Source organism: Polistes fuscatus, unplaced genomic scaffold, assembly GCF_010416935.1.
Source record: "Polistes fuscatus isolate 324 unplaced genomic scaffold, CU_Pfus_HIC Scaffold2, whole genome shotgun sequence".
NCBI classification, from domain to species: domain Eukaryota; kingdom Metazoa; phylum Arthropoda; class Insecta; order Hymenoptera; family Vespidae; genus Polistes; species Polistes fuscatus.
The window spans coordinates 14132977-14157949 of NW_025113096.1; the positions used below are offsets into that span (position 1 = coordinate 14132977).

Here is a 24973-nt window from a genome sequence, read left to right on the forward strand (position 1 = left end):
ATTATGTGGACGAGTTGTAAAGTATTGAGCAGAAACGTAGAAACAATTTTGTTGGTTTTTTTGTTGTCAAATTTTCTGTACGTGACCTATGTGTTTGTTCTTTCAATGAAGTCACATTTGTTCTTTCATTTGTGACCAACTTTACTATATTATTTTATATTTGAGACACGTTTTATATGAAACACGTAAAACTTGCATGACAGTCGACGTGTTAATAAAAAAAGAATATGTTTGTTTTGTCGAGGCTCAAAACTTATCAACCCAGCCTCGTATTTATTTTGAAAAATAATAAGAATTTATAAAAAAAATCGGGTTTAAGGTATTAAACTACGGGCCGATTTTTCAGTGCGCTATTCCCGCTGAACGAGCCGCCGCGCCGAAAGTGTACACTTACGAAACATCTGTAATCGCTCGTAGAAAAGAAAAGGTGAATAGATTATCACATAATGCAATTAGAAAATATAACTTTTAATAATGTAATTTTTTCGTATGGACAGTTATAAAGGTATGCACAAAGTGCAAAACAATTGCGATGGATAACCATGACGATTACAAATATACTCTGTTCACGAAATATCACGGGTGACTACAGTCACCACTCGTAGCGAAAAAGGGTTAAGAAAAAAGTACATTTATTTCAAAGCATACGATACAGAAAAAACTATTTTCGTGTATATACCTGCTGTTCTTGCATATCACCAAAATAGATAGTAACTTTTAAGAGTAGATGATCCTATGTAATTTTGTTGATAGATCAAACTTATATAATGTATTAGAAATAATACGATCAAAAACACGTATAAATTGTGTGTTCTTAAAGAGAAAGAGGGATACTACGAAAGAAATCATGGAAAATATTTTATAATACGTAAAAGCATTGCCGTTGTTTTCCTATCTACGAAGGTTTGCTAAAGCGGCTTTTAAAAGAAACATAGTCGAAGAGCGATCTCTCGTTTTCCTTTTTTCAACATTCCTCTTTTTTCTTTTCTTTTCACCCTTCATTCCACCTTCTCTCTTTCAGTTTTTCTCTGTTTCTCCGTTTCTCTTTCCCCCCTCGTTCTTTCTTTTTCTGTCTCTAACACTTATTTCTTTCTCCTACTGTCGCTTTTGTAAACGCGTGCCAGCTCGGGGTCGTTTCGCTTGAATATTTCCGAGACACCGAGCATAAAGCTATAACGAGCTCCGCGAAAACTCTTATATCCATGTTGGATAAGTCTTGGTAGAAAAATGACAAGTAATATAATACAACGTTGATGAATATGCTACGGTACTCTGGACAACTTCATTTTCTAACGGGATAATATAGCTACCAATTGGGTAACACCTTCATGAACAGGAATAATATCTTATCTTTATCCTTTTCTTTTAGAACAAATGTGTGTGTTAGCGTTTATACATGTAGGTGATCTATTTTCGAATCTAAATGTAGCAACTCTCCTGTTTGAAATTTTTATTATTTTTTGATGCCAATATCTGCTATACGAACGTTTTCATTTTTTATTCTGAACTTTTCACGTTTTTATTCAATGATTGAAAATTTATCTCCTAGTAAAATACTCAAGACATTTATACAATTGTAGGGATTGCGAAAAATCTTGTTACTATTTATTATTAAATCTAAAATAAAAATATTTAATCGATGTCCTGATCGTCGTCATTTTTAACGATCTAAAAGCTTAAATACCTTTTTTTCAGAAAATTATTACAATAGACTAACGGTGAGTAAACAAATTAAAAAAAATATGTATTTTAATGATTTATTCGATATTACAATCATTTATATTATATAAAATAAAAATAATTAAACTCCGCCTGCATGATCGCTGAGCGGATCGAGATCAGCGATCATGTTGCCGGTCCTAAGCCCGGGAAAAGGAGGAAGGTTGTTGGATCAGGTTAGCCCCCTATCCAACGTAAAAAAAAAAAAATTGCGGCTCATAGAAACGACACTCTGCCACGGAATAAGTAAAAAAAAAGAATGGAACGAACATATTAGCAGAATGGACAACAGAAGAATCGTCAGAATTGCACGGGATAAGTCACCGATTGGCCGCAGAAGTACGGGGCGCCCACAAAAAAGATGGCGCGACAATTTAACAGTGCAATAGGCAGAAAAATGTCGTTACGAAACAGGCAACTTGCCTAAACTAAAGAATGAAGAAGAAGAAAGAAGAAGAAAATAAATTAGAAAATCAATATTGTCAATTTTTGGACCAAATCCAATGTCACAATTACTGTGACATATTTTATCTTGTTATAATTGAATATTGTCTTTTTTCTTCCGAGTTACTTGAAAAATGAGGGAAAAAGAAAACGAAAACTAAAGAATAAGAATAAGTAGAAGAAAAGAGTTGACTCTTGACAAAATCGAACGATTTAATCGGGTTGAGAACGCCAGCTGGTGGGGCCAGACGGGTCTCTTGGATGCTTTTGGAAGGAGGATGTCGATTAAATTCCAAGGAAAGAACGTGCAGGTAGACTATCTATCTCTCTTCCTTTCTTACTTACTCTTTCTTTTTCTTTTTCATGAACGACTGGACCAGGGAAGAGAGGAAGAGAGAGAGAGAGAAAGAGAAAGAGAGAGTAAGCCAAATATAGCTAAATCATTTTATCATTTTACACGGGCTGGTTCGGGCGACTGTAAAAGGAGCAACCAAGAAAGGAAAGGACCAGGTTGATGAAGGTGGTAGTAGAAGTAGAAGTAAAAGTAGAAGTAGTAGAAGTAGAAGTAGTAGTGGTAGTAGTAGTAGTAGTAGTAGTAGTAGTAGTACTAATAGTAATAGTAGTAGTAGTACTGATGGAAAGTACTCGGAAGGGGGTTGAAGAGGGTTTTGATGAAAAAGAAAAAAATGAGTGTAAAATGTTAAAGACTATAAAACTCTTTCGGTGTTGAAAGTTATGCCCATTAAGGATTAATAAGGCACTGAGGTGGAAAAGAGCCAAGATGGCGGTTACTTTCCTTTTCCCAAGAGAAATAAAAAGAGAAAAGAAAAGGAAAAAAAAAAGAAAGAAAAAGAGAAATAAAGAGAGAGGGAGAGAAATAAAGTACAGGAAAAGAAATGAAGAGTGGGAGTAAGATTTAAGCCGCTTGGCTAATTTCCAAAGACGAATTTATTTATCTTTTACAGGTTAACGATTCGCGAATGGTAAGTTATGATGCTTTTCAACAGTTTTCAAACTCATTTACACATTGTTATAACTTATATTTTATCAATTAAGACTTTAGACTTATACGCGTTAATTATTAAAGATGGCAATTAATAAACTTGCTTACGTAACGTAAAATTTAATAGAATTTTGTAGTATGTAGAAATATTGTTAGTACGTATTTGTTTGTAAAAAGTGAATTTTTGAAAAAGAAAAAAAGACGAGATAACCAATCAGGTAAGAAGAAGAAAGTTGCACCAGTCTCGTAATTAAAACGTAAAAACGATATTTTTCGACGTACCATCGTCTTGCCGTTAATTAAACCGAGCTTGGCTACGTGTTGGTACCGGGCGGAAAAAGGGAGACAAGAATGAGAAAGAACTGGCGATAAAAGAACGGTAATAATATTATCCCTACCCCCAACTGAAAGAGAAAAGGTGCTTGACTTAACTTAAAGAACACCGAGGGATTGTAACCGTTAATACTTTAATAGATTCGTTAATACCTTTTACTCGAGCCTCAGAGTAATTATTTTTAATTAGATATGTATTACAACAATCTGGACTAACAATAAGTGTTTGGAATAAAGGGTTAGTATATATTGTAATTCGGTACGGATCAAATCTAACAGGGAACATGCTTTTGCACTTTGGGTTATATTCCCAGAGCAGATCGTTGATTGTCATTTTGCATATGCCGATCAATAATGTATGCCGATTGTTAATGCCACATCAAAATTATCGGTTCTTGCTAACGAACGTTACCGTACGAGAAATTTGATCGAAGTAAATTCTTCGATCGATCGTGTCATAAAATTCGTATATCTTTGATTTACATTATTTGGATTATTCGTTACAAGTATTGAATTAACACTAAACTTACCCCACTCGCGGTCAAATGACCGCGTCCTGTATTTTGTAAACAAAAAATATACCGTGAAAATACATTTTATGCATTTATTATTTATTTCTTAACAAAAGAAAATATTTTCTTCACTATCATCCAATTGGCTAAAAATTCATTCTTTATTAAGATATATATGTATTTTTTTGTAAGCGGTTATTTGACCGTTCACGGTAGACAATAGGTATATATGAAGAGTCGGTAGGTTTAGTGATAAATATTTAATCGATATCATTTAAATATGTAGGATAGGCTAATTCTTTTTATGTAACATGTTATTTAATGTTATCAAAATTAGTTTCTGGGTAACCAAAGAGAAAAGGAATGACTTGCCTAAACGCTTAACCGATGACCCCGATATCCAGGATATTTATGAAACGAATCTCCGGATTTTAGAGGGTTGAAGTGGAAAAAGGCCATCCTTCATAAGGCTTCATATTTTTCCAAGGATCGTCTTGCATAAATCAAGGGAGTAAAATCAATTTCGCGTTTTCCACGAACCACCAGAGGGCTGCCGTTATTTGCTAGGCACGATTTCAAGAGGGAGTGAGAGAGAAGGAGAATAACCATGAGAGAAAGAGAGAGAGTGAGTTGGGCAACGCGATGTTAGAACGTACACGACGAGTTGAATAAACCGTCGTTCACCGTAATGGCGGCGTACCGCTATAAGGAGGCTGTTCTCTTACGATGAACGTGCTGGCCCTGGGCCACGCTAAGATAGATCTCTGTTCCGTGACGTGTTTGTCGAGTCGCGTGACGTACCAAGCAGCATCCATTACTTTATGAACGCTGCTTGCTTGTATATACTTCTAGGGAGAAGGAACGAATCTTCGCAGCATCAACATTGGACCTCTTCCATTCTATCCTTATTCTATCCTCTTATTTTCCATCGGCTGCCAATGGCTAGTAGATCGATTTATTTCACTTTGAAGTTCTCCAAGCGAACTTCTGGGTATCTCCCATGTCCGTTAGTATCTTGGGAAAGAAGACTGACTGATGCAAATGATTGAACCATGATTCGACATAGAAATTAACGTTCGTTAGACGTAACGTAGGGAGCTTCTGATCATACAGGTTAACATACCGTAAGGTTTAATCAAGTAAATCTCTTAACATATACTTATAATTCTTTCTTCTTCTTCTTTTTCTTTTCCTTCTTCTTCTCCTTTTTTTTCGAGATAATTGATCTTTTTTAATTGATTATAGTTGACGTGATATCTATATGATAAAACAAATGTTTCATGTCAAAAATCGAATCTTGTTTTTTTCTTTTTTTTTCTTTTTTAGATATCAATTATTCTTTGCTAATCGATACAATAATAAGACCCTAAGGAAAACATGTAACCTGTAAAGTCGTTCATTTTCTTGCTTTCACGATAACGGAGATATCGTGAGAAATTTACTCGGAGTCACATATTCGCGTGGAACTATCACACGTATACTAGCATCTAACGCGTTCGTGGGATCGTTGAAGGCAGATCTACGATAGTATGTTAACAGCAGGAGTCTCGGTCCATAAGCGTTAGCTATCGGAGTTCCCATTAACCTCGATGGTTACGAACAACTCCTTCGAGTATCTTTTTTCTTCGATCTAACACCTTTCACGGGAAGAACAACCTTGTTTGTTGTTTGTCATTTACCTTACACAAGAGACCTTTTCTTACTTTGATTAATCAGACTGGATTGCGTGCTTACGCCTGATCGATATATATATATATCAAGAAGATTTATCTTATTATTTTTATTTTGAATTATGTTCTTATGATATTTGTTTGGATTGCAAAAATTAACACAAAAAATGGCTAAACATTTATTATCCATTCTACTACTTTATTCTATTTTTTGATTCGATTGAAAACATAAGAGAAACGACGATGACACCGTTACCGAGTGAGATCGAGAGAGAAATCTAAAGAGGAATCGAGAAGAAGATCGAGAAAGAGAACGAAAGCAAACTCGAAGATCCTCGTCCCGCGATATCGTCGGGTCACGACCCCGACGCCTATTTGTTATTGTAATCTGCATCACTATGGATGAGACACGGATAATGGGCTCTTCGGATTTGCTGGGTCAACCTCGAGAAGGGAAAAACGAATCCGTGGTCATGGCACTTTCTGAGTACATGTACTACCTACATACATATACATATTTACGTTTCATCGATATTCAAATTTCATTTTTCTCGACAATCTAAAATCTCCTCTTGAATAAAGAAAGAAATAAAAGTATGATCAAGAAGAAAGTGATCAAGTTAAATTTTATTATCAATTTTCAATAAATATTTATGGTAAATGTTTGATAAGATTTCATTAAAATTCTCTAACGTTAGAAGATATATTTTGATTCATAATTGAGACTTTTTTTGATTAACCATAAATTTATCATTAGATTCCATTTTTTTTTACAATCTCGAATTTCTTTCTCGAAGAGAGAATATAATAGAAGTTTGATAAGATAAAAGAAAATGTATGAGTTAAGTTAGATTATTAATTGAAAATTATAAATCTTATCTACGAAGGTTGGATAAAGTTTGTCGGAATGGAATGGAATGGAATGGAATGGAAAATGTTCTTTAACGATTTCGTTCAATTCATAATCGAATGTTCTTCCGAAGAAGCATAAATTTAGTTTTACATAACGCACGCTATAATTTCCTTCTTATTCACAGTCCGATACACAAAGAATCGAATTGCATTTTGAGGCTTGCACTCGTGCGTGAGTTACGAGGAAGGAAAATCAATTGCCGGAGGGTAGAAGGATATAACTAGGGAACCACAGGACATGGGTCGACGAGTATTGCAAACGCGCATTGTCGGCGTCTTACCGAGTACGATGAAGCTGCACATCTATTTCATTTCAATGGAACTTCTCTTATCATAAATCATGATTTATTGCCATCAGGTTTATGTGTAGATATGTACGTGTGTAGAATGTATTTCTATATAAATGTATAGTTATATATAGATATAGATATATATATATATATATATTGAATAGTAGTACCAATTCGATATTGTACACGAACGCGTCGACGAAGATTACTCGAGCTACTGACTACCTCTCGAACCCCTCAGGGATATGAGAAGCTTCTAACTTCCGCGTACATTTAATCGAAACCTTTTCTTTTATCATAGTTATTTTCTTTAGCACGTGAAACGATCGAGTCACGAGCTATCTTCAATTCTAGACCACACGTACACTTGAGTAACGATCAATTAAAAACTTAGATTGTTTTTTAAAAATTTCTTTAAAATAAATATTTAAAAAATATAGTTACGGCCCTGAAGTTCTTACTCCATGTTTAAAATATAATCACATTTTTTCAATTAATTTTTTCACTGTCTAAAACAAAATAATACCGACCATTAAAAGGATAAAATCTATGAAAAGTAATGAAAAATTATTTTCCAATAACTTCTTGCCAAGAGAGAGAAGTATGTTTATTCTATATAAAAGAATAAACGTGAATGTTTTGAATACGTTAAAGAGTTATTTTATTTCTAAATGGTCTAGTGATTTTTCGGCTGAATTTAATATAAATATATTTTAATACCACCGCAGATATTAACGTAAAACAACAAGAAATTTATTTACGATATAATAATGGAATATTAAACGAATAAGTAAACTCTAGATTTCGTATATAATTAATATTCTCTCTTTGAATATGCGTTCGCAAAGCACGTAATTCACTTAACGACCTCTCGTCCAAGACCAATGTCAAAAATTATTAACAAATTCCAGGCACCTGGAAACGGCCTTTGCGTTCTATAACCTAAGATAACTTAAACCCGCCCGTAATAATATATGAAATACAATTGAAAACATTTTTAGATTGATATTAGAATTTAACCTTTCGTCGTCATGATATATTTTACTAATGCTACGAAGTTGGATTTTTCCAATGTTATTGTTAATTAAAAACTTTAAAAATATTTATTAGTACTCTTTGAAATTTCTATAATATTATCTAATAGTTTATTTTGTTATTTATAAATTTAATTTAAAAATAAAAATAATTATTCAATCACGGCAAGACCCACGGTACCGATGGAAGATTAACGTTTATACGTATCACAGATATTTTTCTGTCATTAATGAAAATTCGTCAAAAAATAATTAAAAAAAAAAGAAAAAAATATGAATTTTTTAATATCCAAAATATATTCGTTCGTTGCTATTAGAAGAAACACGTGCTGTTCCGTGGATCGACTCCAATTAAGGCTTTCCAATCTTTTACGAGGAAAGAAATCGATTATAGGACGATAGCCTCGGGGAGTCGATTCACGTTCTTAAATTCACGATTCTACGAGGATACGGAATTAAACGTCTCGATTGGACTCGTTACTTTCTAAGGTCGTTCAGCTTCGAGGATCAAATGCTGTTCTTGTTGAAGAGGGACAACGAGTCTCTGGTTTACGCGAGCACCAAAATTAGCACCAGTGAAATACGTTCCTTTCGGATCTTCTTCTTCTTCTTCTCTTTCTCTCTCTGTCTAAGCTTTTTCTTCTCATTCTCCGTGTTTTACGATTGAGTAGGCACAAAATGAGAATTCCAAGATTTCTAGCATAGAATAGAAATCGACTTCTAAAGGATATTGCAATCCTTTCACGATTTAATGAATATGTAACTAACAAATACGATCTTTTCATCTCTTCCATTTGAAAGAAAAAGATAGATTAAAAAATTAATAAGTTATTTTTATTTTTAATTAAAAAATAATACATCTACTTGACCTGAATTATATTTTGTTTTTTCTTGTATTTGTTAGACGTAAGAAAAAAAGAAAAAAAGAACAATTTAATAACCGATTTTCATTATTTGAATCATAATAAACATATTATTTAAATAAGTAATAAATTTCAATATAATTCGCAATTGCGAATCATAATATTTTAAATATATTTGATATAGAAGAAAACAATTAGAACTAAATAACTAATTTGATACTTACTGTTACATAAATTAGCATTCTGAGACCACATTCTTTAGGTTTAATCAGATCGAGAATACCGATAACAGTAACGATGATTGAACACAGATGAGAGTTTCATCGAAATCAAGTATTTCTAAGGCAGAAGGCTAAGAAAATATCATTTCCCCTTGATGGCGGATTTAAGAAGGGTCGATTTGATATGAAGGGATAAAGAGGAAGGTCGAATAGCTCGATAGAAGTTCATGGTGAATTGGAGAGTGGCGAAGGGACGATACGAAAATAATACGTTTCCCCGACTTGCATTTTCTCTTTTATATATAATATCTACCTTCTTCTTACATACCTAGTACTTACTTATCTACCTACCAACCTACCTAGAAGAGGGCTAGCGAGTTTTGAGGATTCCGATATCTTCCATTTCATTTCCAATCGAGATACCCCAATAGAAGAAGTTCGAGCTTTCCCAATAAGCAAGTCGTCGGCTCCATGCTGCACTGATCTTTGCACAACGTTTCTAGAAAAGGTCTCTTGGTTATAGTATAAAAAGAGTAGGATACAGGAAGAGTAAACTAGGAATTTTATGAAATCATAAAGTTCCGAGATATTTCGAGATAAATCAACGAAAAAATTTTATATTAGAAAAGAAACATAGTATTTCTTGGCGAAAAAAAAATATGCAATGAATTTAAATAATATCAAAGCACCAAATTAATTTTTGCATCTAATAGTTTTTGAAACAAAGAAGAAAAATAAAGAAACAAGTTATAAGAAAAATTTTCAAATTCAAAAGGATGTTCTGATAGAGAGAAAAAGGAGGAGTAGAATAATAAAGAAGAAATAAAAGAAAGGAATTCTTATGGAGAATAGAATAAAAAAAAATGACGCCGTAAGTCTATTGGTGAACGGATCACGAACAGTAGAATATTTTTTCGATTTAGGTCGTCTGTATGTATCCGTGTAAGATACTCTATTCCTCCTTTCACCGATGACAATAGGAAAGGCCAATAAAGTCGAAATTCATAGAATTCTTCGAAAATGGCGTCCAAGATTCTTCGAGTTTTTGTTCGAGTGACGAAATATCCGTTTGTGCGGGAGAAAAAAGACGAAAGATAAATCATTTATAGGATAATAGTATAATATATACATTTATTATAATATTGAAAGAAAAACATATTAAGAATCCATTTATGTATTTTCATATTGTAATTTAAAACAAAACTAAGGTATGTAAAAATATGCACGGTTTTTCTTACGAATGCTGAAATAAAATCTGATTGTTTCTTACAATTGTGCTTAAACGTAGTAAATAAATATGAACTAAATTTTAATTTTCATGTTATTATATTTATAGGGGTATTTAAACGCGTTTCACAAATCATTAAATTATTTTCAAAATTTTGTTGCAAAAAATAGATGATACAATGTTCATTGTTTTTAGAACACTTTGTATTAAATCCTAAAATTTCAAATAAATGAAAATATACGTGAGAGAGAGGAAGAGACTAAAATATTAATATCGTCGTTTTGTTCGATCGCATCTCGGATTGCGAAGCATGCATTCCACGACCGATTGAAGCCGGATATACATTCGGTTTCCAACTATATCGCAAGGAAAGTATAGAAGAGGAAGAGAAAGGGAAGAGAGGAAAAGAGCAAAAGGATATATTTATATTTCATTCATCCTTTCCCTCTCGGCTTTTAATCCGATTAGGTAGAAAAAAGTTTGATACTCGGTGGCAATGATGCTCAGATATAAGCTCTAATCCCTTTTTCGGCGTACGACTGAACGGATTTGCTGCTTGCGTTTCCAACGATATCGCCATTATTTCCGCTGGTATATACCACAAAAGACGATCATTGCTATGGTCTCGGATATATGCCGGTTTACTTGTTCGAGACACATTTTCTAACTGGTACGACCATTCATATATTATCCATATATGTAACATTTATATATCGTTTGATATTATCGAAATGAAACTTATTTTGGTAGGGTACCAACAATTTTCAAGCGACACAAAAAATGAAAGATTTTTGATAAAAATGTGTTATTTCTGTAAGGAGGAGAAACGGGAAAATATCGATCGGGCAAGACTTGTGGGGAAACGATAGGAGAAATACGAGACAGCAACGCAACGGGCACAACAAATTTAAACCACGATACGAAAAGTACAACAATGTCATTAATAAGAATGATTTAATAATAAGTTGGAGATAAAAATTTGTAACTCGTTTTTAGAATTGAATTTTTTACATTTTTTCCTAATTAAATTATTAATAAAATGAATTTATTAAAAAAATAAATGTAGAAATGAAAACCTAACCTCCAAAAACAGAAACCTTTTCACGGTGAGACCAGGGTAATCGAAATTATTTGCGATTTCATTCATTTTATTGTTATTAATATTGTAACGTAAGTATTTTCGAGCTAATGGCTATGCTAAATTTTATCTAAATTTATTTATATATTTAATTATTATTCACTTTCATTTGATACATCTGACATGTTGATTCTTTTTTTTTTTAAATAATCAAATGAAACATTTTCACATTTATCCAACAATTCGTTAAAAAATGAAATGTATGTATATATGAAATAAATATTTTAAGCATATGATATGTGTATGTGTAGAGATACTTTTAATAATTTTAGTTTTAAAGTACAGTGTAAATGTGAAAAAAACATTAATTAATAATCTAATAATTCAATAAAATTACTAACATAAGATACATAAGAAGTTTCACTTTAGTCGCGCGTTGGTTCTAAGAGTTTGACTTTTTGCCTAAGCTTCGATTTTAATTAATAATTATTTTATGTTATTTTATTTGTAATGAAGATTATGTATACTCAGCGATCATAAAAAATATTTGATTTTTCGTTCTAATCTTTTATCGTTTATTTTATTATCATATATTTTATAGTCATAGTATCATTGATTATTGTTAGTTTGTGTTTATTGTTAATTATAATTAAAAAAAAAAGGAAAATTTATTTCTAAAGTAATATCATTGTTCATTGTTGAATAAAGATACTATATCGCAGAAAAAAGAAAGATTAGTTATTGAACTGACGAAGATCACGTATTACATTTAAGAAGTGATCGTAGCGAGCTCGAACAAACGACCTATACCGCCGAAGCATGTAATTTCGTTACTCGGAGGACGAGGTTTCGCAAACACGAAGTTCTTCCATGGCAGAGTTGCATATCGATCTTGTGCTATCAAAACGTTTAGAAATAAGAGGAGAAATATTCATGAAAAGTGAGAAGATAGAAAGAGAGGAAACGAGTATAAAAAAAGATTACGTTAACGAATCCATGATTTCAAATTTCGCGAGATCTAAATTCAACGTATAATTATCATTTTTTTAAATTTCTTTTTTATTTGTTCATTGAATTTAATTAATCCGACTTAGTATAACATTAATTACAATCAAAGCTTGTAAGGGTAAGATATGAAAAAAAATTGATGCGTATAAATGTTACATCCCTGTCAGACATAATCATTTAAAGTTCACTGTACAAGATTTTAAGTGCGAATGGTGAAGAAGATCCTGCGGCCTTTTCTTGGAGAAGGACCACGAAAAATGCTTTGAGCGGTCAGCAGGTGCAATTAGATGCTGCAATAAGATAGCCATTAATAGCGACCGCGACGTCACGTAATTATAGTGATCGCATCAGCGAGTGGAGAATCATAATCCAGAAAGGTAGACTCGTTCTTAAAAAATTTTCGAAAGAGAAAGAGAGAGAGAGATAGTTTCAGTTTGACAAAAACAAAACTTAAAAAAATTCATATTGTTACAATCGATGGAATCGATATTGTGGTACAGTTATAAAAAAAAAAAAAGAAAAACAAAATCATATATAATTGATATCATGATTCTATCTTATAAACGAATTAACTTTCATAATAATAATCCAATCTCTTCAAATACAAAAGATAATAGTATAATATAAGATATTTTGTATATGATTTTTAATATCTAAAATTCATCAACGTGACATTGGTATTAACGTTTAATTAAAATCAACTAAATATGGAATTAAACGATAAAGGACATTTCAAGGGGAGATAAAAGAGATAAAAATCATTTCGCGAAAGGGCCAAGTCTATAATTTATCTTAGTCGTCGAGTGGTTTCACGGAGTGTCGCTCTCTTCCTTCCGGTAACTCGCGAAAATGTAGAAGAAATCCACGTACTTTTCTTTTTTCATCTCTCTCTCGTCGCGTAGAAAAAAAGACCTTCCCAAAAAAGCAAACAAAAAAATAAAAAATAAAGCAAAAAAAAAGAAAGACAAGGAAGAAAGTCTTTGTTTTTCTCTTACTCTTTCTCGGAAGAAAAAAGGGATTGTTTTTTTTTTAATATAAAAAAACGAAAAAAAAGAAAAAGAAAAAATCGTTACGCTGGCTCAGACACGGAAGCTGGAAAGCTCGCAGGACACGGCACGGCGACGGTGTTTCATTACTTTTACCAACTCATTGTTCCTCGTGCGCGGAAAACGCGGCGCGTAACATAATTCATATCTAAACTCAAGTTTAATCCAGCTCTCGAGGCGATCCACGGTGACCGGACAAAGTTACGAGTTCCCGTAGCGATACGAAACGAACTTGTCCTCCGACGAGGATTACTCGCTTTGAAAGTCGAATAACTTCCCTCCTGTCGTGTCCTCTCTCATTACTTTCTACAATTTTTCTTTTCTTTTCTTTTTTGTGCAGCCCTTTCGTTCGTTGATGAGTACTACATCCTTCTAACCTCCTACCATTAACCCTCTTCCGCCCCCCTCCTCCTCCTCCTCCTCCTCTTCCTCCTCCTCTTCCTCCTTCTCTTCCCCCTTCTACTCCTACACCTACTCCTTCTCCTCCTCCTCTTCCTCCAACTCCAACCTTCTACTGCCACCCTCATTTCACTGACACTTTGAAGTAATCCGAACAAAAGTCTAATTAGTTCTCTGTGCGAAGTCAAATAATATTATATATTATAATATATGGTGTATTCTCATTCTGATGAAAAATTATTTCGACAAATTAATACCGAGAAAAAAAGCGTGTTTTATTCTTTTCTTCTTATTTCTTTTCCTTTTTCTATTTCTTTTCCTTTTTCTTGTTCTTTTGTCGAATGAAAAAGGATAGAAAATCTCGAGTAACAGTCGATTAGGATTATTTTCTTTATGGTCATGAACGTATCAATGATTCGAAACGCTCGTCATCTTGAACAGACAACGATCGTGGGAGCATTTTGCTTGAAACAGAAAGAGAGAAAGAGAGAGAGAAAAAGATAGAATGAGAGAATGAGAAAGAGAGAGAGAGAGAGAGAGAGAGAGAGAGAATCTAAACGCCGGACATCAAAGCTTGATAACGCAGAGTTAGACTAAATCGAGCGGAACACGTGCGAACGCTTTATCGCACTGATTCACCACCACTCGCTAATGTCAGTGATCTTCGGTAGGTTCGTGTGAAAATGATCGCGACCATCAAAGCCGATGATCGACGTACGTGCACAAGGAAAAGTACACCCTTAAATCGGACGGATGATCGCTTCGATAATTTTGAATAACCGTATACGATTTACGTTCTATATGCATACCTATAACCATTATCATACCTAAGAATAATACGAGCGCCATTGTTTGTTGTCTATTTTTTCTGATTAAATCTCATTTTTTTTGTTCTTTTCTTTTAACTTTCGTATATCTATGGGAATAACAAGGCGTCTTCAGTTTCACTTTATATTTTTAATTTTTGAATTTAACGTTATTTATTGTTTTTCTTTTTGCTCATTGTCACGTATAGGAATAGTTTCGCGTCATCGATCCTTTTCTATTTTTTCTTTTTAAATTAAATATTTTTTCTTTTTTATCGTCGTATATAAAAATATATAATAATAATAGTTCAAATATATGTATTCTTTTTTCTTTTCTTTTTGTCTTCGTATTATCGTGCACGATTGGATAGATCGGCCCATTAGCTCAGTTGGTTAGAGCGTCGTGCTAATAACGCGAAGGTCGTGGGTTCGATCCCCCCATGGGCCAATTTTTTTTTTTCTTTTTTTTTTCAACATCTATACAAAATATAAAATATACAGATAATATTGATCGAAATTTACAATTTTTGTAAATGGTATAACCCCATTAAATAAATTACAGTTCCCATCAGATCACTAATATCAAGTAACGTGGGCACGGTTAGTAGAACGGATGGGTGATTCTCGTTCAAACAAAAATAAGCCATTTCATTCTATTCTCATATATACGAATAGCTCTGGTTATTGTTACTTTTGTATTATTTTTATTTTATTAATATTTTATTTTGGTATTATTAATAGTAAATAAATCGTAAAAATTTATATCATATTCTCATATGATATTATTTTACTTCAAACAGAAGTATGCATTTCTAGGCGTAATTAGATGAAATTGGTCCTTTGAAAATGGCTTTAAAACACGAAAGCAGAAACGTGCTTGGCCTAATTTACTCGCGATGAATCAATTAAATCTCTATAGAGGTGAAACTCCGATGCGAGTAGAAACCTTTAAAACTTTATCACGCGTATATTTTATCGAATACGTTAAAATACGAATGTACGCTGGACAAAGAGAGAGAGAAAGAGAGATTCATTACGGGAGATTGATTATAATCAGGAAAGATCGATCACACACACACACACACGCGAATTCCAGTGTCCTTCGTAAATCGAATAGCTGATATTTTATCTAGCAATACATTTTGTGTAAATAGGATCTACCATTCCCGTTGAAATTCCATTAAAATATAGCCAACGCTAATGTACTTTTAACGAGCACGAACTAAAGATCGGACATTCTCAGACTTATTTCGTTTATCTTTTTTCTTTCTTTTTAATTTATTCATTTAATTTTGTTGTTGCTGAGATATCTTTATCATTATTTTTTATCAGTGAACGTTTCATGGACGGGCAAAAATAAATATTAACATTTTGTGCAATTAATATAAATTATCATGTCATTTTTAATAACTTCAAAAATATTCTCATGTTATTCTTAATAATTATAATAATATAAATTAACAGAGAGAGAACTATACAAATATTTTAAGTTGAAACACGTTTGTACAAGGATTAAAATTCTCATTCTTTTGGCATGGAGCCGACGCATCTTCCTCTTCGTGCTGATCGTATCGGTACTTGGAAGTAAAGACCGTAAGAATAAAGAGAAAGAGAGAGAGAAAGAGAGGCATAATTTGTTTCCGAATGTACTGGGTGATCACAAAATAACAATCTCTTTTCAATCTTCACTTTGAAAGATCGAGAGTAATAAATTAAGAGATTTAAAGAAAGAGGAAAGAAAAAAAAAGAGAAGATGTATTCACGATCAAGATGTACCGAAAGAATAGCTATATTTCGAGAAGAATATTACTCTTAATGTTACTCTTAATGTTATTCTTATAAAAGACAGAGATAGAAAATCGATCGAATACTCGGGTCACGAGAAATTACCGTAGCGTGCATCAAGTTGAATATCAATGCACTCGGAAATGTTCTATGAAAGAAAAAGAAAGAGAGAGAGAGAGAGAGAGAGAGAGAGAAGAAGAGAAGGAGAGAAACTTGCTCTTACAATTGCAGTAATCTTTGGATAATCGACTTTCCAATTGCATTCATAGATACCTTCGAGGAATCTAACATAAGAGCATTCAGTATGACGACTATAATGTCTGCCACAAAGTATCTTCCTTAGAAATGCCATCAAAATTATAGTATATATTGAAAAAAAAAAAAAAAACAAAAAAAAAACAAAAAAGAAAAATCATTTAACGTTATCAGAGTTAAAATTTCTCGGATGAAATATGAGAATGTTTGTTGAATGTTTTACCTTGAAAATAAATGTATATCGACCTGCAGCTTTTAAGAAGAGTCGATATCACTTTGGAAAGAGCACTTTAGTCACACCTGCTTTCGATCTTTCTGTCAGAATCCATCATTGTTGCTACTTATGGTGCCGAAGCTTGTAGCTCTTGGTGTTTCTAACCGTACAACGCGTTGTCATTAGAGGCGTCGTTAGGAACAGCTGTGTTTTACATTGTTCCTTGATTTCTCGCCATCTTGGAAAAGCTACCTCCTTCTCTTCCTCCTCCTCCTCCTTCTCTTCTTCTTCTTCTTCTTCTTCCCTTTAGCCCTTTACCACTTACCCAACCAGCCCATCTATCGCGTTATCTCTTTCCCTTATCCCTCAGCCGATTCAAAATGAAGTGTATCGTTTGCTAGGAGAAGATGGGAAATGGGATCTAAGCGTTAACCGATAATGCACACACTATCGACTTGAATTTCCACGTGGGACACTTTACTTCCCTGACATATTGCTCTTTGGTTAAGGGTAAGGTGAGGATACCTTCTCGAAACACGATCGTGAAAGAGAGAGAGAGAGAAAGAGAAGTCTTTACATCGCGGTTTCCGTTTTGGGTTGAAAGCACCATGACGGTAGCGAGATGACATACGACCGCTCGTAAAACATTGTGAGAAAGCACCTTAAGGTTCGTAACTTGCTTCCGGTGGTATAGTCTTCTTCGTCGGGATACAGGAGATTCAAAGATGATGCTGAAGAGTAAAGATTTCCTATATGCAGATATTTTTTTGTTTCTTGTGCTTTCTTTTTCTTTATGGTTTACTTTCTTTCTTTCTTTCTTTTACTGTAACCTGTAGTACGAGGTAAAGAAATCCTTATCGATTGGTACCAACACCTGCTTGTAAAAAAATACGATAAATTTGTCGAGGATTTAAATCTCTTCAAAAGGATTTCAACGTGGGGGTGTTTTTTTTTTATTTTTTTTTAATTGGAAAGTGAAAATTATAGAAACGTACTGGGTAAAAATATATATGTTTGAATTATATTTATTATTGTTTTAAAAGAAGACAAACAAAATAAAAAAAGTAACAAATAAATGCAAAATTTGTTGCAAAGTTTTATTGAATGATTAGAAACGAAAAAGACAATTCAATGGGGTAGTATTACGAGTAAGATCTATCAGCGATTTACGTACAGATAGTTTGAAGTTAGTTTGCGTGATTCGCGATAGTAAAACAGTGGTAGCGAGCCATTCACGGTATTTTCTCTCATTTCGAACGGCACGTGAATACCGTTAGTACTAATTCCAAAGGGAACGGCTATGTTCACCAGTGATATTCGAGAAAACAAAAGTACCTGAAACTGCGATACCACCTATTTTCTTTTTTTTTCGATTAAACTACGTACTCACGACATTTAAACTCGTTTATCGTTGCCTTCGTCGTGAAAGGAACAACTAAAATAAATAAAAAACGAATAAGAAGTAGGAGTAGAAAAATTTCTTTTAGTCTGTGGACGACTGTTATATTTCTTGGTGCTAATCTACCCTATTCTTCGAGAGATAAGAAAAAAAAACATTAAAATGAAATGAATAAAGCTGATAAGGAAAATCGAGTAACGTTCAGGTAAGGTTTATTGATAAAAAAATAACGATGTGAATTGATTTTAAATAAAAACTAATGGTCTAGTCCTTGATTTCTACATTTTTATAATCTTTTCGAACTTACAATCAAAGTAAGTATTATCAAAAGTAATCAAAGTAACTTATATATCAAAGTAAATAAAAATTTTAAAGTATAATAGATTCTGATTATTGTGGATTTTAAAAATATTTCAAATCTAATTTAAAATCTTTTTTATTGTTTAAAATCTTTAATATTGTTATAGGTATACACGAATAATTATAAAAAATTATATATAAAATATAATCTCTGTTTGACATTGATTTTCTATAAATTTCAATGTAGATTAAGATTGTATATTAAATAATATGCAAATAAATAAATTATCAATTACTATATATATACTACCGGCAAATAACTTTAAAGAAAAGATAGAAATAAGGAGAAAATAATATCTTGAGTAATTTATTGAAAAACATTAAATTTTATTATTATATGTATATAATTACTAAGAGTATTTAATTATTTTGTAGTATTAAAGTATTAAAGTATAAAATGAATAAAAATTTCATCAGTCAGCATTATAGAAAGGGGTACTATACACATACATAACAAAACAATTTTAATCAAAGCTTTTTCTTTCTCTGTATTTGTGTATATATAGAGCGTATAAAAATTGTAAATTATAATGATTGTTCCAAAGCTTGAGAGCGCAATGCAGGAAAAATTGAGGAAACCTTCCTTGTTCTTATCACCTGACCCAAGGTTTTAAGCTAAAGTTGATGCGGTAAATGACATTTTTGTTAGCACTCAAAGAAGAGTTCATCTGGAGCGAATATCTACAATTTAGTAGTCTCTATCTCTCTCTTCTTTCATTTCTTATTTTCCCTAGAGAAATAAAACAGAAATGAACAACAACAAAACAAACATGCTCTTTAATGCTCGTTCTTTCAATAGTATAAAAAAAAAAAAAGAAAAAACAGCTACAGGAAGAGCGCCGTGTTTTAAAAAATTTAACAGGATAAAAAAGAAAGGAAGAAAATTACGATTCAAAAAAACTTAAGTAGATCAACGAAGGGATCGAAACGATTTAAAAAAAAATGAAAAGAAGAAGAAATTCGATTGAGATGAGATGTTAGTTAATTCGTTCATTTAAAAGAGAAAGAAAAAGAGAAAAGTAAGAAAATTGTTGAAATTTGTTTGGTTCAGTAGAAAGGAGAAAGTAGGAGAAGGAGAAGGAGGAGGCGGCAATAGCACGTGGAGGCTTCAGAGGAAACGTTCGAGGTTCGAAAGAGGATTTAATTCAATTTGAGGAGGAAGTTATCTAGATACTCGATAACGATTCTCGTATTTCGAAAGTAGCCAAGCCTTTATCTTACGCTCCTTTAGTCCGAACTACCAAACGCTTACTCTTCTATTACTCCTCTTTCTTTCTCTTCTTTTTTCACCTTTTATTTTTTTTTATTTTATGCTATCTATTTCTCTCTTTCGTAAGGTCAAAAGAGGATTTTCAACGAAATCGATAAAGTTTTCCCTCATTTTTTTTTCTTTTTTTCTCTCACTACGAGCCATCTCCACTGCGATTACCAAACCTTTTGAATGTATATGTGTGTGTGTGCGTGTGTGTGTAAACGAGAGAGAAAGAGAGAAAGAAAATTCTCTTCTTCAATTTTGTCAGAGATTCTAGACCGCCACGTCTCGAACGTGGAAAGATTTAATCAACGTTTCTGTGTATGTGCGGTTAGTATGTGTGTGCATGTATGTAAAGAGAGGGGAGAAAGATGTCTTCTTCCACTACTTCTACTTCTCTGTTACTACGATAAATCTGTTAATGACCGAGCTGACTCGAAAATCCGAATTTCCAGTTAGAAATCATCAAGAAGAGAGAGATAGAAAGATAGATAAAGTGTGGAAGAGGAAGAGGAAGAGGAAGAGGAAGAGGAAGAGGGAGAGGGAGAGAGAGAGAGAGAGAGAGAGAGAGAGATAGAGATAGAAATGGAAGATGATCGTATCGACACCTGCGATGCCAATTTCCGGAAAATATTCTCCATCTCTCTAAACCCCCCTCCCCTCAGCCTTTCACTTTCATCCCTTTCTATATATACATATATAGAATATATATCTTTTCGTCCATCGATCCTCGTTTCCATTTGAATTCAGTATAGCAGATATGTATCATGTACTATACGAAGATTGATTGAAATTGACTGATAGCTAGTTAGATTATCAAATTAATATGTCCAATAAATGATTAGCTTTGATTTATTATAAATATATTAATAAAATCATACGTTGCCCCGTTAAAATGTATAATTCAATTATTTCATGTAATAAATAATTATTTCATGAATTACTTTGAATTATATATACTTTAAAGGGTAAATATGAAAATATATAAATATAAAAATTTCTTAGAAGTTGGCTGGTAAATATATATGTAGGATTCGTGAAAAAATTGGGCCGTTGGACTGACTGGACCGGGACTCGAACCCGGGTCTTCCGCTTTCCGGGCGACTGCTCTTAACCATTGAGCTATCCAGGGCCCACCGTCCAATCTCCTCACGAATGCCTATTTAAGTGTTTGGCTTGGAGGTGCTCGCATCCCACATATATAGACAAACAATTTCATTTAATTGTCTTAACTATGACAATATTCTTAAATATGTGAATATTTTCGTTTCTTTCGAACAAAAAACTGTCAATATCAGCAACATAATGCCTCAAAAATGAGTCTCAGCCGCTAACGATCGGTCTCTCGCGCAACGTGCAGTTTTGTTGCTGCACGTTGCAGCGGGCCCGTTGAGTAAGAGTACCGCCGTGGAAAACACGCCCGTAGCGAAAGTGTTAATAGTTTGGATATAACGAATCTTATCTTAATATTCCATCGAGATATCTTCGAAACCATGACTGATATACTGAACAACATCACACGGCGTATAGTTATTATAGCTGATTAAATAGAATGATTATAAATGTTAATTCTTATTAACCAAAATATCGATGTATTCAATCAATCTATATTATTATTAAAATTCTGTCTAGAGCGTCTATTTATAATCCTTTTTTTCTTTGAATATTCTGTTTTTTTATTCTCTTTTCTTAGTACCGATTATCCGATTTATTTATCAAAAGGTTTTACCCGTAAATAAATAAATATATAAATATACATTACGATATGGGTAATATATACGTATGTATAAAAATAATGAATGATAATTGCTATTGTCAAGTTTACACAATTAAAAGTAAAAGTTTTGGCTGTATTAATGACATTCCTCCAAGCGGTTTCCACGATTTTCAAAGAAGAAAATTTATGTACGATATCCAATATTATCGAGGGAATACTTGGCCATCCAACGACGAGATACCGTCGGTGATTTTCGTATGGAACGAGTACGACGATGAAAAACAGAACATGAGAGAGAGAGAGAGAGAGAGAGAAGCCTAGAGCAATGTTTACGAAGTATATAAAATCGTGGACACACCCGTGGCTATGCATAGTGATGCAAGAGTACCACGAAGTTACGAAGTAACGTTCTCATTTTTACGGGAAAAATTTAACCCTAAATCACAGACTCCGAATTTTTCCCTCGGGGAACAACTTTCTCTCTCTCTCTCACTCTCTTTCTTACTTTCTTCCTTCCTTCCTTTCTTCTTTTCTTCATAATCTTCCTCTTCCTCTTCCTCTTCATCTTCGTCGGAGTTTCAATCTTATGTCGTTTGATTTCTCAACAATATCGTTTAACTCTTTTTATCGGTTTCTTACTTTTTTGTTCTTTATCTCCAATTATTACTTATATGTTATGTATCGTTAGTTCTTTCTAACTGTTTCTTACTTTTTTTCATCTTTAATTATTACTTATATCAGATACTTTTTATTTACTCGTTGCATAAAATATTCCAAGCTTTTTAATGGACGAAAAAGAAGCCCTCGAAAGAAAGATAACAAAATCTCGATGTTCCAAGAGAGTTGAAACAAAAAGAACAAAAATATTCATCCAACCCCCCCGCCCCACTTTGCTCGTTCATTAAAATGAAAGAAGAAGAAGAAGAAGAAGAAGAAAAAGAAGAAGTAGAAACCGTCGAAAGGAAAACTCGACGTTAAAAATTATTTTCCTTAATACACGAGATGTTTAAACAAGAAAAAAAAGAGAAGAAAATAATAAAAAGTAAAAAAGGAGAGGGAGGAGAAGGAAAAGATAGTAGTTCGAAAGATAATATTTTTCAGTTTTAATGTTTCCCTTTGAAACGTTTGAAAGTAGTGCGTCGATTTGTGAAGTACTCGAGACGAGAGTTTTTTCTCCGAGAAAAGAAAAAGCGAAACGAAGATATTCCTCTTCTTCTTCCGTTTTCATTCCCGATCGAACCTTCTCTCTCTTCCGACAATTTTCTCTGGACTAGTCTTGTCCCCATCCCATCCCCTTCCCCTTCCCCGCCCCCGCCCTCGCCCCTTATCCATCTATTCCCCTTCTATCTCGTATTGTGGAAACTTCTCGGTAAAAAAGATTCTCGGTTCGTCGGTATACCATCCGATATCATAGCTAGGATGAAAAGTACTTTACTTCCAATTTACGATCTTTGAATCGCGTTTCCTTTTCTCTGAGACTTTCGCACTCGTACCTATTTAGGCGGCACTTGAAACTACTAAATCTCATTACGGAGACGATTCTCGTTGTCTGAAAGAAAAATGCGATAAAAACGTTTGTGCAAACTATTTTAAAAGCTTCTGATAAAAAAAGAAAAACAAAATAAGAAAGAAGAATACAAGAAGAATATAATTTTCTACGATTTCATCCTGTATTATTAAATCAATTTGAAGATCGTTCCTACCTCTCTCTCTCTTTGATTCAATTTTCTTTTTACTTTTTTTATTAAATAAATACATAAAATTATTATAAGATAATAATATTAAAATTATATAAACAATGTTATTATATATTTTATAATAATTTATATTATTATTTAATATTAATTAAAAATATATTTATAAAGTGAAATCGAAAATTCATTGATACGAAATTAGAAATACGTAGCGTTAAGCTTGGTACAAGGACGATATCGATAAGGGGAGTTAGGTGTATACACGAGGAAAAGAGTATAAATGGGAAAACCATTGCCGGAAGTAAACTCACGTAATTTAGATCTCGTAACGCCGACAAAGCACGCGGCAACGTTTACCTCGTCCCAGGAGAACGTTCTTTGGTCTTTTTCGTGTTCCCGAGCTTCGTTATCATTTCTTCTTTCTTTTTTTAATTCTTTCTGTTTCTCTTTTTCTCTCTCTTCCTCTCTTTCTTTTTTCTTCCTCTAGAGAATTAATAGCGAATTAGTTTTCTATCTCTATTTCTCTTTTTCCAGTTAACAACATACTGTTTGTGATCTCGAATAAAAAAAAGAACCAAAAGACAATAACAACAATAGAATGTAAAAGAAAACGGGACAAGTTGATACAACGAAATTATCTGGATATTTTATATATGTACGTCTATTAGTATGAAATCTTTTAAGTTCATCCTTTAACTATTTATTATCTACATTTAAAATATTATATTTAATCTATAATTTTTTTCTTTTACACATGTGAATCATTTATATAAAACTAAAGATAATAATATTTTTTTTATTTTACATATATATATATGAATCACGTTGAAGTTTTATTTACAAATGTTAAAAAAAAAGTCAAAGTATTATTTATCATATTTTTAATATTAAATATTAAAATTGGAAAAATTACAAATCCGATCAACGTATCAATTTGTCCTGGTATTTTTTATTTTCTAATATTTTTTTGATTTTTGTTTCTTTTTGTACAAGAAAATTTTCAAACGAACGATTAGAAATAAAATATTTGAACGATTTTTTTGAAATTTCTTTTTTACATTGAAAAGATAAATCAAACGAAAGACACTGTGCGTTACTGAACTTCCTCCTCCAGTGTCCTGGAACCAAGCCAAAAATAGGAGAAGGAAGGTAATGGTAGGAGCATACGCTAAAAGTAGATCCTTTTTCTTCCCTCGACGTAGCGTCTCGTTTTCGGCACCTTTAGAAACGCCATTCCATCCAGGATCATCCACACGTTCTTTCGAACGCGTTCTCCTGAGAGCACATATCCTTAAATAGGTCCACCCTTTTCTCGTAGAAAGGTGCAACTATATATACATAGATATATACATATATATATATATGTATGTATGTGTGCGTATGTACTGGGTGGGTCAGATAAAATGTTCAAAACTTATTTTAATCAAATCTTTCTTTCCTTTTAAAAAAAAAAAACAAATATTTTTATTAAATATCAATTTATCGATAAAAAGAATTAAATATTATTAAAATATCAATTAATTTATATTACATATTATTTGACAATACTAAAATCAAAAAAATCAACATACTTTTTTTTAACTAGTGATTATAATAAATGTAAAAACGTATACCTATTTTTAACAATATTAAATATATAATCATAATAAGTTTTAATGAAAGTAATATTCGTGAGATCACGTGAGCGAGTTAGTACATACAGGGTGTCTTAAAATATATAAGAAATATTGG

General features: G+C 32.6%; 1 protein-coding gene and 1 non-coding gene across 3 annotated transcripts in view; one reads left to right on the forward strand and one right to left on the reverse strand.

Moving 5' to 3' along the window:
- Nucleotides 1-24973, reverse strand: part of LOC122516467 (mannosyl-oligosaccharide 1,2-alpha-mannosidase IA) — a 308019-nt gene that overhangs the window by 164741 nt on the left and 118305 nt on the right. The gene's annotated exons all lie outside the window — the stretch shown is intronic.
- Trnai-aau lies at nucleotides 14941-15014 on the forward strand. Its single transcript has one exon. It is a non-coding gene; the product is annotated as a tRNA-Ile (tRNA).